This window comes from Lolium rigidum, chromosome 6, assembly GCF_022539505.1.
Source record: "Lolium rigidum isolate FL_2022 chromosome 6, APGP_CSIRO_Lrig_0.1, whole genome shotgun sequence".
NCBI classification, from domain to species: Eukaryota; Viridiplantae; Streptophyta; class Magnoliopsida; order Poales; family Poaceae; genus Lolium; species Lolium rigidum.
The window spans coordinates 210,792,574-210,805,198 of record NC_061513.1 but is presented as its reverse complement, the minus strand read 5'-3'; positions in this window follow the sequence as shown (position 1 = coordinate 210,805,198).

Below are 12,625 nucleotides of genomic sequence, written 5' to 3'. Positions count from 1 at the left end.
GAGGTTTGTTTACCGCAGTTCCTTCCACAACAGGAAGTACGTCTGCGTTGAGGAGGTGCTAGTCTCACACAAGAGACTAGACGGCCACACCACGAAGGAAGGCCTCACCTTCTTCCTCGAGAGAGCTCCACGGAGGTGCTCTCCCTCTTCCACTAAGGCACCGGTCGAGGCGGTGATTCCTTCACAAGGTTGGGGCGAGCACACAAGGATGCTCCCAACACCCTATGGACCTAGTACATCACCAAGCTAGACTCCATAGCTGCACATCTCCAATGCTCCACCATAGGAACCCATCTCCAATGCTCCACCAAAGGAACCCTTCCAATGCTCCACCAAGAAGCTCTTCCAGTGCTCCACCAAGAAGCTCTTCCACCAAGGAACCCTAACACCAAGATCCACTAAGGACTACCACGAATTGATGAACTTTCTCTCGGTAGAATGATAGATCGGGGTCTCCTCCACCACCTCTCAAAGTATGAGCAAGATTGGTTGGGTGGATGAGGAGATCCCCTCAAATTTGAGCTCAGCAACAATGGAGGAGAGAGAGAGAAGAGCTAAAGCTGGCTGGAGAAGAAGGGGCCTTTATATAGGTCCCTACAAATCCAACCGTTACCTGCTGTTTTTGCCTAAGCGGTACTACCGCTTCTGGAAGCGGTACTACCGCTCTGAGTTCGAATCCCCACTGAACTTGTCCTCGTGGACACATTGCGGTACTACCGCTTGCGGTACCGCTCGAGGTACCGAAACAGGGTCCAGAGCTTACTGGACTCGAAGCGGTACTGAAGCGGTACCACAGCGGTACGACCGTAACGCGTTATGGTACTTGAGCGGTACCGTGGGCGGTACTACCGCTCATGGTACCGTAAAGGTACCGTAACGGGTTCTGTGGGACATTTCCATATGCAATCCTCAGAGCGGTATCTCGGGCGGTACCAGTAGGGGTAGCGGTACTACCGCTCCTGGTACCGGTAGTACCGCAAAGACTAAAACAGCTTTTTCCTCTTTTCCTCTCCTACCATGTTACCTCACGACACACACACAAAACCGAGAAAACCTAAGAACTACGCTTCAGTCTTCCGATCATAGTGTGTTCAGCGAGGGCACCGTACACCTACAAATCCATCAAAGATAATCTTTGTGCACAGTTAGAATTGTTCGAGTGTTGTTATCAAACACACAAAACAAGGGTCATAGATCTTGCTCTTACAATCTCCCCCCTTTTGGTGTTTGATGACAACACACGAATTTGCAATAATTCATAGGATATTATGATAAGGTATATGATTTGTAAGAGTAGACGAAGCTCCCCTAGATGTGTGCATATTTAGAATATGCATTTGTATACAAATGCACACATCCTAGAGAGAAACTCCCCCTAGATTCTACAAACCAAGCATAAGTGCTAAGAAGAACATATGACAAGATCATATAGCACAAGCACACTATGGAGGCAAGTATAAGTGCATATAGGAGAGTTTGGGTGAAACTTTTCATACCTTTGCCTTGAGAGAAAACCCAAACTCATAATAATAAAAGCCTCCATAGGATTGATATAGCCAATCAAGGATAAATAGTGAAGACCATTAAGCTACGAACGATTAAGTCTTAATACAAACCGGGGGATCGGGAGATCCACGAATAGAGTAGCAAACACACATACGAATAAAGTTCCGAATAACTAGGGGAAAGGTTTGATGCCAAGGCCGAGAGAACCAAAACAAAGCCACCAACCAAGCCCTTGGCATCCCCATGCAAATTCCCGTCGTAATAGATCAACTTCTCCCCCTTTGGCATCGAGACACCAAAAAGGGAGAAGGAGCATACTATCGTCCCAAGGGAATCACTCTTCGTCGTCATCCTCCTCGTCATCATCTTCATCCTCATCACCCATGTCCTCAACATCTTCCTCCTCTTCATCTTCGTCTTCATCATCATCGTCTCCATCTTGAGCAAGACCCTTGCCATGAGTTGGTGGAGATGGACGAACAATGTGCTCGGGGATGGATTCTTCGAAGCTTGACCAAACGAGCTTCGACTTCCACTCACCGGGAGGAGTGATGTTGTCCTCGGACCCCTCGGAGACCGGGAGTTGCATGTGCCTCATCATGGCCTTTTGGCGTTGGCGGATCTTCTTGTTGTCGTGATGAGCTTGATACATCCTATCTTCGAGATCTCTCTTGAAGCAAAAGGACTTCTTGAGGCGAGCGGTGAGCTTGGCGAAGAGGCCCTTGGTCTTGATGGAGTTGGGCACATAGTCGGAGTCGTCGCTATCGGCTTCGTCTTCATCCTTGTCCTTGGGAGCTCCTTTGCCAAACCTTGGAAGGTCATGGTCCTTGACAAGAGGTCTTCTCCTTGTGGATGGTGACATTGGGGCGGCATTGTTCCAGAAGATCTCCTCGGCCTTCTTGATCCCACTTGATACAAATGAGCCTCATGAGGTAAGGAGCGTACTGAGGGAGCTTGCGAAGGAATGCACAATCACGCATCTCATGCCAAATGTAATCCATGACGTCCAGTTGCTTGCCGCTGCCCCTCAACTCATGTGTGCGCACAAGGAGATTCACAAGGAACCCATGCACCTCATCGTGGTTGGTATGCTTGGGGTTGATGGTGTTGCGGTAGATGCGGTTCATGATGTCGTAGACGGGTAGAAGGCCTTTGGTGCTTCCACACAACATCCTCCCTCGAATGTAGAGATCGGCCATTTTCTCCTTGGCCATTGGCTTGGCTTGGAGATGAATGCGGAAGGTGTTGGAGTCGTCTTCGGGGAGCTCATAACCAATGCCTCTAGCAAAGTCTTGCCATGAGGCCTCCATCACATGCTCCTTTGTCATCCATTTCAAGGTGCGATAGCCTCCTTCATCCTCAAGAAAGACAACCGTGGCATAGAATTGGCAAATCACCTCCCGGGAGAAATCGTGAGAAAAGGTCATTATAGGGATAAGGCCTTGTTCATCACATATCTCAAGTGCTTCTCCAAAGTAGTCGAGGTCAGAGTTGAGCTTGTCCATGCTTATGGAGTATTGGGGGCAACACTTGAACTCTTTGGCCCCATAGACCTCAGTGTAGATCCTCTCTTGATTGACATGATGAAAATAAGTATTGGGGCATTGACGAGCATTTCTTTGGAGCAAATAAGGATTGGCCCCCCGCACCTCCAAGAACTGGCCTTTCTTTACATCAAGCATTGATCTTTGAGGTGCCCTTGCCCCTGCTGCTGCTTCTTTCTGTCGCTTGGTGGTCCTTGTTGGCATGATCTCCTCTTGCTCTTCATTGCGATGACGACGAGAGGATGGCTTGACCTTACCACCACGGGTCTTAGGTGCTCCTGTGAATAGCAAATGTTTGGGAGGGAATAGGGGATAAGTGCACAAGCCGAGAAATTAAGGATCAAAGTGGACACTAACAAGCAACATTGGTGACTCTTAGACAAAGCGGTAGTACCGCAATTTCAATCCAGTAGTGCCGCTTTGACCGCTAGTACCGCCCGAGGATGAGCGGTACTACCGCTTAAGCTCCGCACAGCCAAATCGAGATCGGGTTCATGGTAAAAATCGATCTAGAGTCACACATTGTTGCTAGCTAGTATCCCTGCACATGAATAGCTTCCAAGAATGCTTCTCCACCACAAAACTCCAACAAACCCTAGCATATGCATCTAGGGAGTTCAACACACCCTAGAGAGAGAAATTAGGGTTCATACCGGAGGACATGGCGGAGAAAGGGTTGGGGAAGCTTCTCCACGGAGGAGATTTGGCCGGCGGCGGCTGGAAAAGGAGATCGGGGCCGATCTCCTCGAGTTCTTGAGCTTGGAGGAGCTTTTGACTTGAGGTGGAAGAGGAGTTGTGGTGATTTGGGGTAAACCCGACCCCAACCGGTACCTCTTGTCAAAAGATGCAAGCGGTAGTACCGCTCCTAAAAGCGGTAGTACCGCTTACCGGTACTGGCCCGGTACTTAGAGCGGTAGTACCGTTCTGGGGATAATTGTTCAGTTTCGTCAGAGAACTGCCCCAGAAGCGGTAGTACCGCCCCAAGAAGCGGTAGTACCATCCTCCAAATTCAAAAACCTCAGATTTTGGTGTAGACTTGTGCTTTTAGACTGAGTTGGCTCAAGAGATAGATTATGGCTTAGGATTAGATTATGAAACTGTTAAGGTACTACCCAACCAAGCTTGCAAGAATCAGAGCAAGAAAAGCCAAGCTTGGGTGAATCTCCCGTGAAGAAACAAAGAGAAAAGAAGAAACGAAAAACAAAAACAAGAAGAGAAAAGCAAACAAAAGAAAACAAAAAGAACAAAAACTCCTTGAGGAGTAGGTTTGGTGGCCAAAGCCACCGTGTAAGAGTTTGGTAGTGTGAGGTCGCGTAGAGACCTAGGACTCACGACTACAACTCAGCATGAAGCTCATAGTCACTTGATTGACGAATGGCATATGCTTTTGGGTTTCTTTGTGCATCATGGGGGGAGGGATAGCTCAATAATTTAAACCGCACTCCCCCTATGTTCATGCGTGCTTTACATCTAGACATATGGCACAAGAGTGGTAAAGGTATCCACTTATGACACAACGTCCGAATGAGAAGCACAAAGGTAGAGAGGCAAACCTTGACGATAATCGATAGAGAGTGAGTCCATTGTCTTGTTGGGCATATTCAGGAAGAATTGATACTTGGGATTGCTATACGGTTGAATCCCATCATATCTTGATCTTGAGTATGTCTTGTTCTTTGCTTGAATTATGAGAGAGTCTTGACGCTTTAGCATCCCGGCGAGAATCGATCAAGAGGATAGGTTCTTGTGAAGTTCCTTGATCTTCATCATGATTTGGGTCCTCGCCTTGACCTCATTATTGTTGATGTCGAACTTTAGGTTGTGGAATAGGTGACCTAGCACTTGGTTGTCCAATGAAAAAGACTTGGCCTTGTGGTGTAGATGGCTCCACATAGGTGGAACTTCGTCCTTCCCCGGTACTCATAGAAGGTAGCTTTTGAGATCGGTGTGTGCCAACACTCATCCTTCCTATGGTAATCGGGGGAATTGCATCTCCTTTCTCACAAGAAGCACTTCGCCTCCTCCAAAGAACTATTATGTTCATCGAAATGTCTAATCACTCAATACCACAAACTTCACAATAGACTCATACTCTATCATCATGCTTGAGTGTCTTCTTAGATTTGTCTCTCACTTCCAGCAACCCTATGAGGTTAGGGTAAGAGTATGGCTAGGAGCAAAAGGTGGATTCCTTCTTTGCCAATGAAGATATCCAAGATATTGAGAACAAACTCCGTTCCATTGTTGCTTCTTCTTGCAAGGATTATGTCATAGAATTTGTATTGAAATTGTTTGAGAGACTTCATCATGGTTCATTTCTTTCAACACAATTCCTACAAAACACAATCTCTACACAAAGAAGCAAGTTCCATTAGTCCTAGGCCGTGGCCTCTTGAAGAGACTAGCTCCACAAGAGGACCACTACATGTTCATAATAGTAGGTACAAAGACCCAAGAGTGTAGAGCAATGAACAAAGAGTATATATGTAAGAGTCTTGACAAGGTAGGACTTGATCACCACCTTGTCAAGGCTCCAATACCTTTAAGCTCGCTTGTGTCGTCGTCACGAGAAAGATGGATATAGGACTTGATGACAACAACGAATTCCTTGCTTCCGGACATAAGACTTGTGGCTTCAAGATAACCACTCAATAAGCATCTTCGAAAGCAAGGTCCTTCATGGATCAAGAGTTGGAAATAGGAGCCCATTTTTCAATGGACCCTATCTTCATATCCTTTGCTTCATTGATCCTTCTTCCTCTCTCAATCTTCTTTGGCATAATTGCCACTTCTCCTTCATTGCATAAGTCCTCGTGGGCTTCAATGACTCCTTCCAAGAATTGGATTTGAATTTGGAGACTCTCAATCTCGGACCTCAAGTTGTTAGCTTCATCTTCTCGATCCAATAGAGCTTCCTCAAGAAGAGAATTCCTTCTCAAGAGTGAATGCTTGTGTTTCTCCAAAGTGGCAATGTCGTCCTCATGATTACGACAAATGTAATCTTTGCTTGAGCGTTTGTATTCTTCTATGGCTTCATCTTGCATAAGCTTGATCACCATAAGTTTGTCCTTGCTTCTCTTCAGATAAGCAATTTCATCCTCATGGTTACAACAAGTGACCTTTTCTTTGCTCAAACGGATCCACTCCAACAAGGACTCATTTTGCCTCTCATTCACTACGACTAGCTTGGCTTTGTGTTTCTTTAGAGTGGAAATCTCTTCTTCATGATCACAACATTGCACCTTCTTTTTACTCAAGCGATAGTATTCATCTAAGGCCTCCTCTTGAGTTGAGATGACATCCAAGAGCTTTGCATTGTGTTTTCTCAAGAAGCATACTTCGTCAAGGAGCTTGTCACAACATGAACTAGGACATTCATCTTCTTTCTTCTTGGCAAAGGTTGCAACATCCTCAATTGACCATTCATGATCTTCTTCAAGATAATCCTTCTTTGTCTTGAGCTTGTCCAACCAACCAAGAGTATAATCTCGATCCTTGAGTTGGGAGATGAGAGAGTTGTTGTAGTCTTCAATAATAAGAGCACTAGTTTCAAGAGTCATACGCATGCACACTTCTTCCTCATAAGCTTGGGTGAGAGAGATAAGCTCCAATTCCTTCTTCTTTTCAAGCCCTTCATTTTCTACCATATGATCTTCATCTCCAAGCATATTAGTTCTAGGCTTCTCGGTGGAGGAGATCTTGGTGACCTCGTTGTTGGGGGATAGCTTGGAGAGCCCTTTGGGAAGAGGTCTACACCCGCTCTTGCGAACGAGCTTTCCATCATGTTCATCTCTTATCTCATAGATATATTCCGCAACAAGATGCCTTTTGTCACCACAATTGTAGCAAGATGATCTTGAGCCTCGTCTCTTGATTCCCTCCCAAAAACTCTTGGTGATAGGGGCCATGTGTTCACGATACAATGCAAAGTTGAGCTTGCGGGTAGAGTGGGGGTGAGCAACATGGTCTTCCGCATTCTTCTTAGATATGGCCATTGACTTCGTCATGGCCATGTTGTTCACTTCATTTAAGCAAGAGCTTTGGATGTTCACATGTTCGAGGAAGAGCATGTCAAGTTTGTCCCAAGCTTCCTTGGCGGTCTTGAGCGAGCGGATATGAGCGCGATCCTTGGGAGTAATAGCCAAGAGGATCATGTTGATGGCGATGGCGTTGAGTTGGTTGTCCACCACTTCCCTTCTTGTCAAGTTCATTCGGTCTCGTGGTGAATAGCCTTCCTCAATGATACGCCAAAGCTAGGTAGAAGCACTGCGCACATGAGAACGCATTAAGAATTTCCAATCACCAAACCGATTATAATCAAGTAGTAGAGGAGGAGAACCATGAGGCAAAATGCATGGCATGGGTTTTGGGACATTTAAGGCACAATCACTTGGTGAGAACACCGCATGAATGTCTATTAATTGTCCCACAACCGGAGATTCATCCTTCCCTTTTGATGAGGTGTCAACATTCTCAAGATCTTTTTCCCGATGTGAATTTGTTGATTGCTCAACAACCTCAACACAAGGAAAAGAGTTAACTTGTGGTGGGGAAACGTTGACACCACACTTATAATCTATGATGGGGTTTGGTTTTTGATACGTCCCGAACGTATCTATAATTTCTTATGTTCCATGCTACTTTTATGATGATACTCACATGTTTTATACACATTATATGTCATAATTATGCATTTTCCGGCACTAACCTATTGACGAGATGCCGAAGAGCCGATTCTCTGTTTTTCGCTGTTTTTGGTTTCAGAAATCCTAGTAAGGAAATATTCTCGGAATTGGACGAAATCAACGCCCAGGGTCCTATTTTTCCACGAAGCTTCCAGAAGTCCGAAGGAGAGACGAAGTTGGGCCACGAGGTGGCGAGACACCAGCGCGGCGCGGCCTGGGCCCTGGCCGCGCGGCCCTGTTGTGTGGGTCCCTCGTGTGGCCCCCTGACCTGCCCTTCCGCCTACTTAAAGCCTTCGTCGCGAAACCCCCAGTACCGAGAGCCACGATACGGAAAACCTTACAGAGACACCGCCGCCGCCAATCCCATCTCGGGGGATTCAGGAGATCGCCTCCGGCACCCTGCCGGAGAGGGGAATCATCTCCCGAGAGGTCTCTTCATCGCCATGATCGCCTCCGGATCGATGTGTGAGTAGTTCACCCCTGGACTATGGGTCCATAACAGTAGCTAGATGGTCGTCTTCTCCTCATTGTGCTATCATGTTAGATCTTGTGAGCTGCCTATCATGATCAAGATCATCTATTTGTAATCCTTCATGTTGTGTTTGTTGGGATCCGATGAATATTGAATACTATGTCAAGTTGATTATCAATCTATCATATATGTTATTTATGTTCTTGCATGCTCTCCGTTGCTAGTAGAGGCTCGGCCAAGTTGATACTTGTGACTCCAAGAGGGAGTATTTATGCTCGATAGTGGGTTCATGCCTCCATTAAATGCAGGACAGTGACGGGAAGTTCTAAGGTTGTGGATGTGCTGTTGCTACTAGGGATAAAACATCGATGCTTTGTCTAAGGATATTTGTGTTGATTACATTACGCACCATACTTAATGCAATTGTCTGTTGTTTACAACTTAATACTGGAGGGGGTTCGGATGATAACTTGAAGGTGGACTTTTTAGGCATAGATGCATCCCGGATAGCGGTCTATGTACTTTGTCGTAATGCCCTGATTAAATCTCATAGTACTCATCATGATATATGTATGTGCATTGTTATGCCTTCTTTATTTGTCAATTGCCCAACTGTAATTTGTTCACCCAACATCTGCTATCTTATGGGAGAGACACCACTAGTGAACTGTGGACCCCGGTCCTATTCTTTACATCTGAAATACAATCTACTGCAATTGTTATTTACTGTTCTTCGCAAACAACCATCATCATCCACACTATACATCTAATCCTTTGTTTACGGCAAGCCGGTGAGATTGACAACCTCGTTGTTACGTTGGGGCAAAGTTCTGTGATTGTGTTGTGCAGGTTCCACGTTGGCGCTGGAATCCCTGGTGTTGCGCCGCACTACACTCCGCCGCCATCAACCTTCAACGTGCTTCTTGGCTCCTACTGGTTCGATAAACCTTGGTTTCTTACTGAGGGAAACTTGCTGCTGTACGCATCACACCTTCCACTTGGGGTTCCCAACGGGCGTGTGCTTTACGCGTCATCAAGCTAAATTTCTGCGCCGTTGCCGGGGAGATCAAGACACGCTGCATGGGGAGTCTCCACATCCAATCTCTTTACTTTGTTTTTGTTTTGCTTTGTTTTACTTTATTTACTACTTTGTTTGCTGCATTATATCAAAACACAAAAAAAATAGTTGCTAGTTTTACTTTATTTACTGTCTTGCTCTCTATATCGAAAACACAAAAAAATTAGTTACTTACATTTACTTTATTTAGTTTACTTTATTATCATGTCTAGCTCTATACCTGTTACTTCTTCACCTGAGAAATTAATCTTTACTTTTAAACAAGGGGATGAGGAGAGTTTTAAAGATGCTTGGTCTAGAATTTTTGATTCTTATCGTAAAGCTGAACCTCAAATGACTCTAAGTCTTCTCCGTAGTAATTTTTATTTTGGGCTTATGATTCGCTATAGATATGCCTTGGATGCTATAGTAGGAGGAGATTTCCTTCATTGCAATGGTGATCAAGCTTTTAATGCCATAAAAAATTGGTTGCATCACATAGTTCAGCTAATAACTTTGATTCAGCTCTTATTAGCATTTATAATAGATTAAACACTCTTGAGACAAGTGCATCTTGCTTGAAAGAAAATTATAGTTATGTTCGTAACCGTCTTGATCAAGTTTTAGTGAACTCGAACCTTCAAAATGGGACCCCACTATTAAAGTTGTCATTGGTGGTGAAACTTTTCATGCCCGTTGTGATATTATGTCTGAATTTTGCCTTATGCCTAAGAGTATCTATGAATCTTTGACACTTTGGGGACTCGTTGAAGGGGGAGAAGGAATAACTCTTATTGATAACTCTGTTATAATTCCTAAGGGAATAGCCGAGGGTGTGCATACAACCATTCTTGGAAGAACAGTATCCATTGATTATCTTGTTATTGAATGTGTAGGAACCGGACAAATCACACTTGGAAGATCTCTACTGAAACTATTGGGAGCAGTCATAAATGTGGGAGAAGGCACCCTAAGATTCATCTCTACACCTGGAGGTAGACATGTATTCCCTAAACCAAAGAGTAAGAAAAAGAATAAGAAGGGTATGCATAAAGACCGAGGTAACGTTGATGCTTCGTCTCTTGACAATACTTGATTCACACTTTCTGCGCCTAGCTGAAAGGTGTGTTAAAGAAAAGCGCTTATGGGAGACAACCCATTATTTTACTTCTGCACTTTATTTTATATTTGAGTCTTGGAAGTTGTTTACTACTATAGCAACCTCTCCTTATCTTTATTTTATTGCATTGTTGTGCCAAGTAAAGCCTTTGATAGTAAAGCCAATACTAGATTTGGATTACTGCGCAGAAACAGATTTCTTGCTGTCACGAATTTCGACCTGCCTCTCTGTAGGTAGCCCAGAAAAATCTGCCAATTTACGTGCGTGATCCTCAGATATGTACGCAACTTTCATTCAATTTGGGCATTTTCATCTGAGCAAGTCTGGTGCCACTTTAAAATTCGTCTTTACGAACTGTTCTGTTTTGACAGATTCTGACTTTTATTTCGCATTGCCTGTTTTGCTATGTTTGATGGATTTCTTTGTTCCATTAATGTCCAGTAGCTTTGTGCAATGTCCAGAAGTTTTAAGAATGATTATGTCACCTCTGAATATATGAATTATGCACTGACCCTCTAATGAGTTTGTTTCGAGTTTGGTGTGGAGGAAGTTTTCAAGGGTCAAGAGAGGAGGATGATACAATATGATCAAGAAGAGTGAAAAGTCAAAGCTTGGGGATGCCCCCGTGGTTCATCCCTGCATATTTTAAGAAGACTGAAGCGTCTAAGCTTGGGGATGCCCAAGGCATCCCTTCTTCATCGACAACTTATCAGGTTCCTCTAGTGAAACTATATTTTTATTCCGTCACATCTTATGTGCTTTACTTGGAGCGTCTGTTTGTTTTTGTTTGAATAAATCGGATCCTAGCATTCTTTGTTTGGGAGAAAGACACGCTCCGCTGTTTCGTATGAACACATATGTTCTTAGCTTTATCTTTAATGTTCATTGCGAAATTTGAACTATTTCATTCATTGTTATATGGTTGGAAACGGAAAATGCCGCATGTGGTAAATGGTTTAATGTCTTGAATAATGTGATACTTTGCAATTGTTGTGCTCATATAGATCATGTTTAAGCTCTTGCATCATGTACCTTGTACTCATTAATGAATAACTACATAGAGCTTGTTAAAATTTGGTTTGCATGATTGATCTCTAGAGTCTAGATATTTTCTGGTTGAGGTGTTTGAACAACAAGGAGACAGTGTAAAGTCTTATAATATTTACAATATGTTCATATGTGAGCTTTGCTGCACCTTTTATACTTGAGTTTGCTTCAAACAACCTTGCTAGCCTAGCCTTGTATTGAGAGGGAATTCTTCTCATGCATCCAAATCCTTGAGCCAATAATCATGCCATTTGTGTCCACCATATCTACCTACCACATGGTATTTCTCCGCCATTCCAAAGTACATTACTTGAGTGCTACCTTTAAAATTTATATTCTTTGCCTTTGCAATATATAGCTCATGGGACAAATAGCCTTAAAAACTATCGTGGTGAAGAATGTGTACTTATGTGTCTTATTTCTTAGTAAGTTGCTTGTTGAGCGGTAACCATGTTTTCTGGGGACGCCATCAACTCTTTTACCTTTGTTGAATATCATGTGAGTTGCTATGCATGTTCGTCTTGTCTGAAGTAAGGGCGGTTTTCACAATCAAATGGTTTGAGTATGCATACTCGTTAGAGAAGAACATTGGGCCGCTAACTAAAGCCATGATTCATGGTGGAAGTTTCAGTTTGGACAACTAATCCTCAATCTCTTATGAGAATATTAACCGTTGTTGAATGCTTATGCATTAAAGAGGAGTCCATTATCTCGTTGTCTATGTTGTCCCGGTATGGATGTCTAAGTTGAGAATAATCAAAAGCGAGAAATCCAATGCGAGCTTTCTCCTTAGACCTTTGTACAGGCGGCATAGAGGTACCCCTTTGTGACACTTGGTTGAAACATATGCTATGCAATGATAATCCGTGTTAATCCAAGCTAATTAGGACAAGGTGCGAGAACTATTAGTATACTATGCATGAGGCTTGCAACTTATAAGATATCTTATACATAACTCATATGCTTTATTACTACCGTTGACAAAATTGCTTCTTGTTTTTTTTAAAAATGAAAAGCTCTAGCACAAAAATAGTAACCCATGCTTCCCTCTGCGAAGGGCCTATCTTTTACTTTATTGTTGAGTCAGTTTGCCTATTCTTTCTATCCCAGAAGCAAACACTTGTATCAACTGTGTGCATTAATTCTTACATGTTTACTTATTGCACTTGTTATATTGCTTTATGTTGACAATTA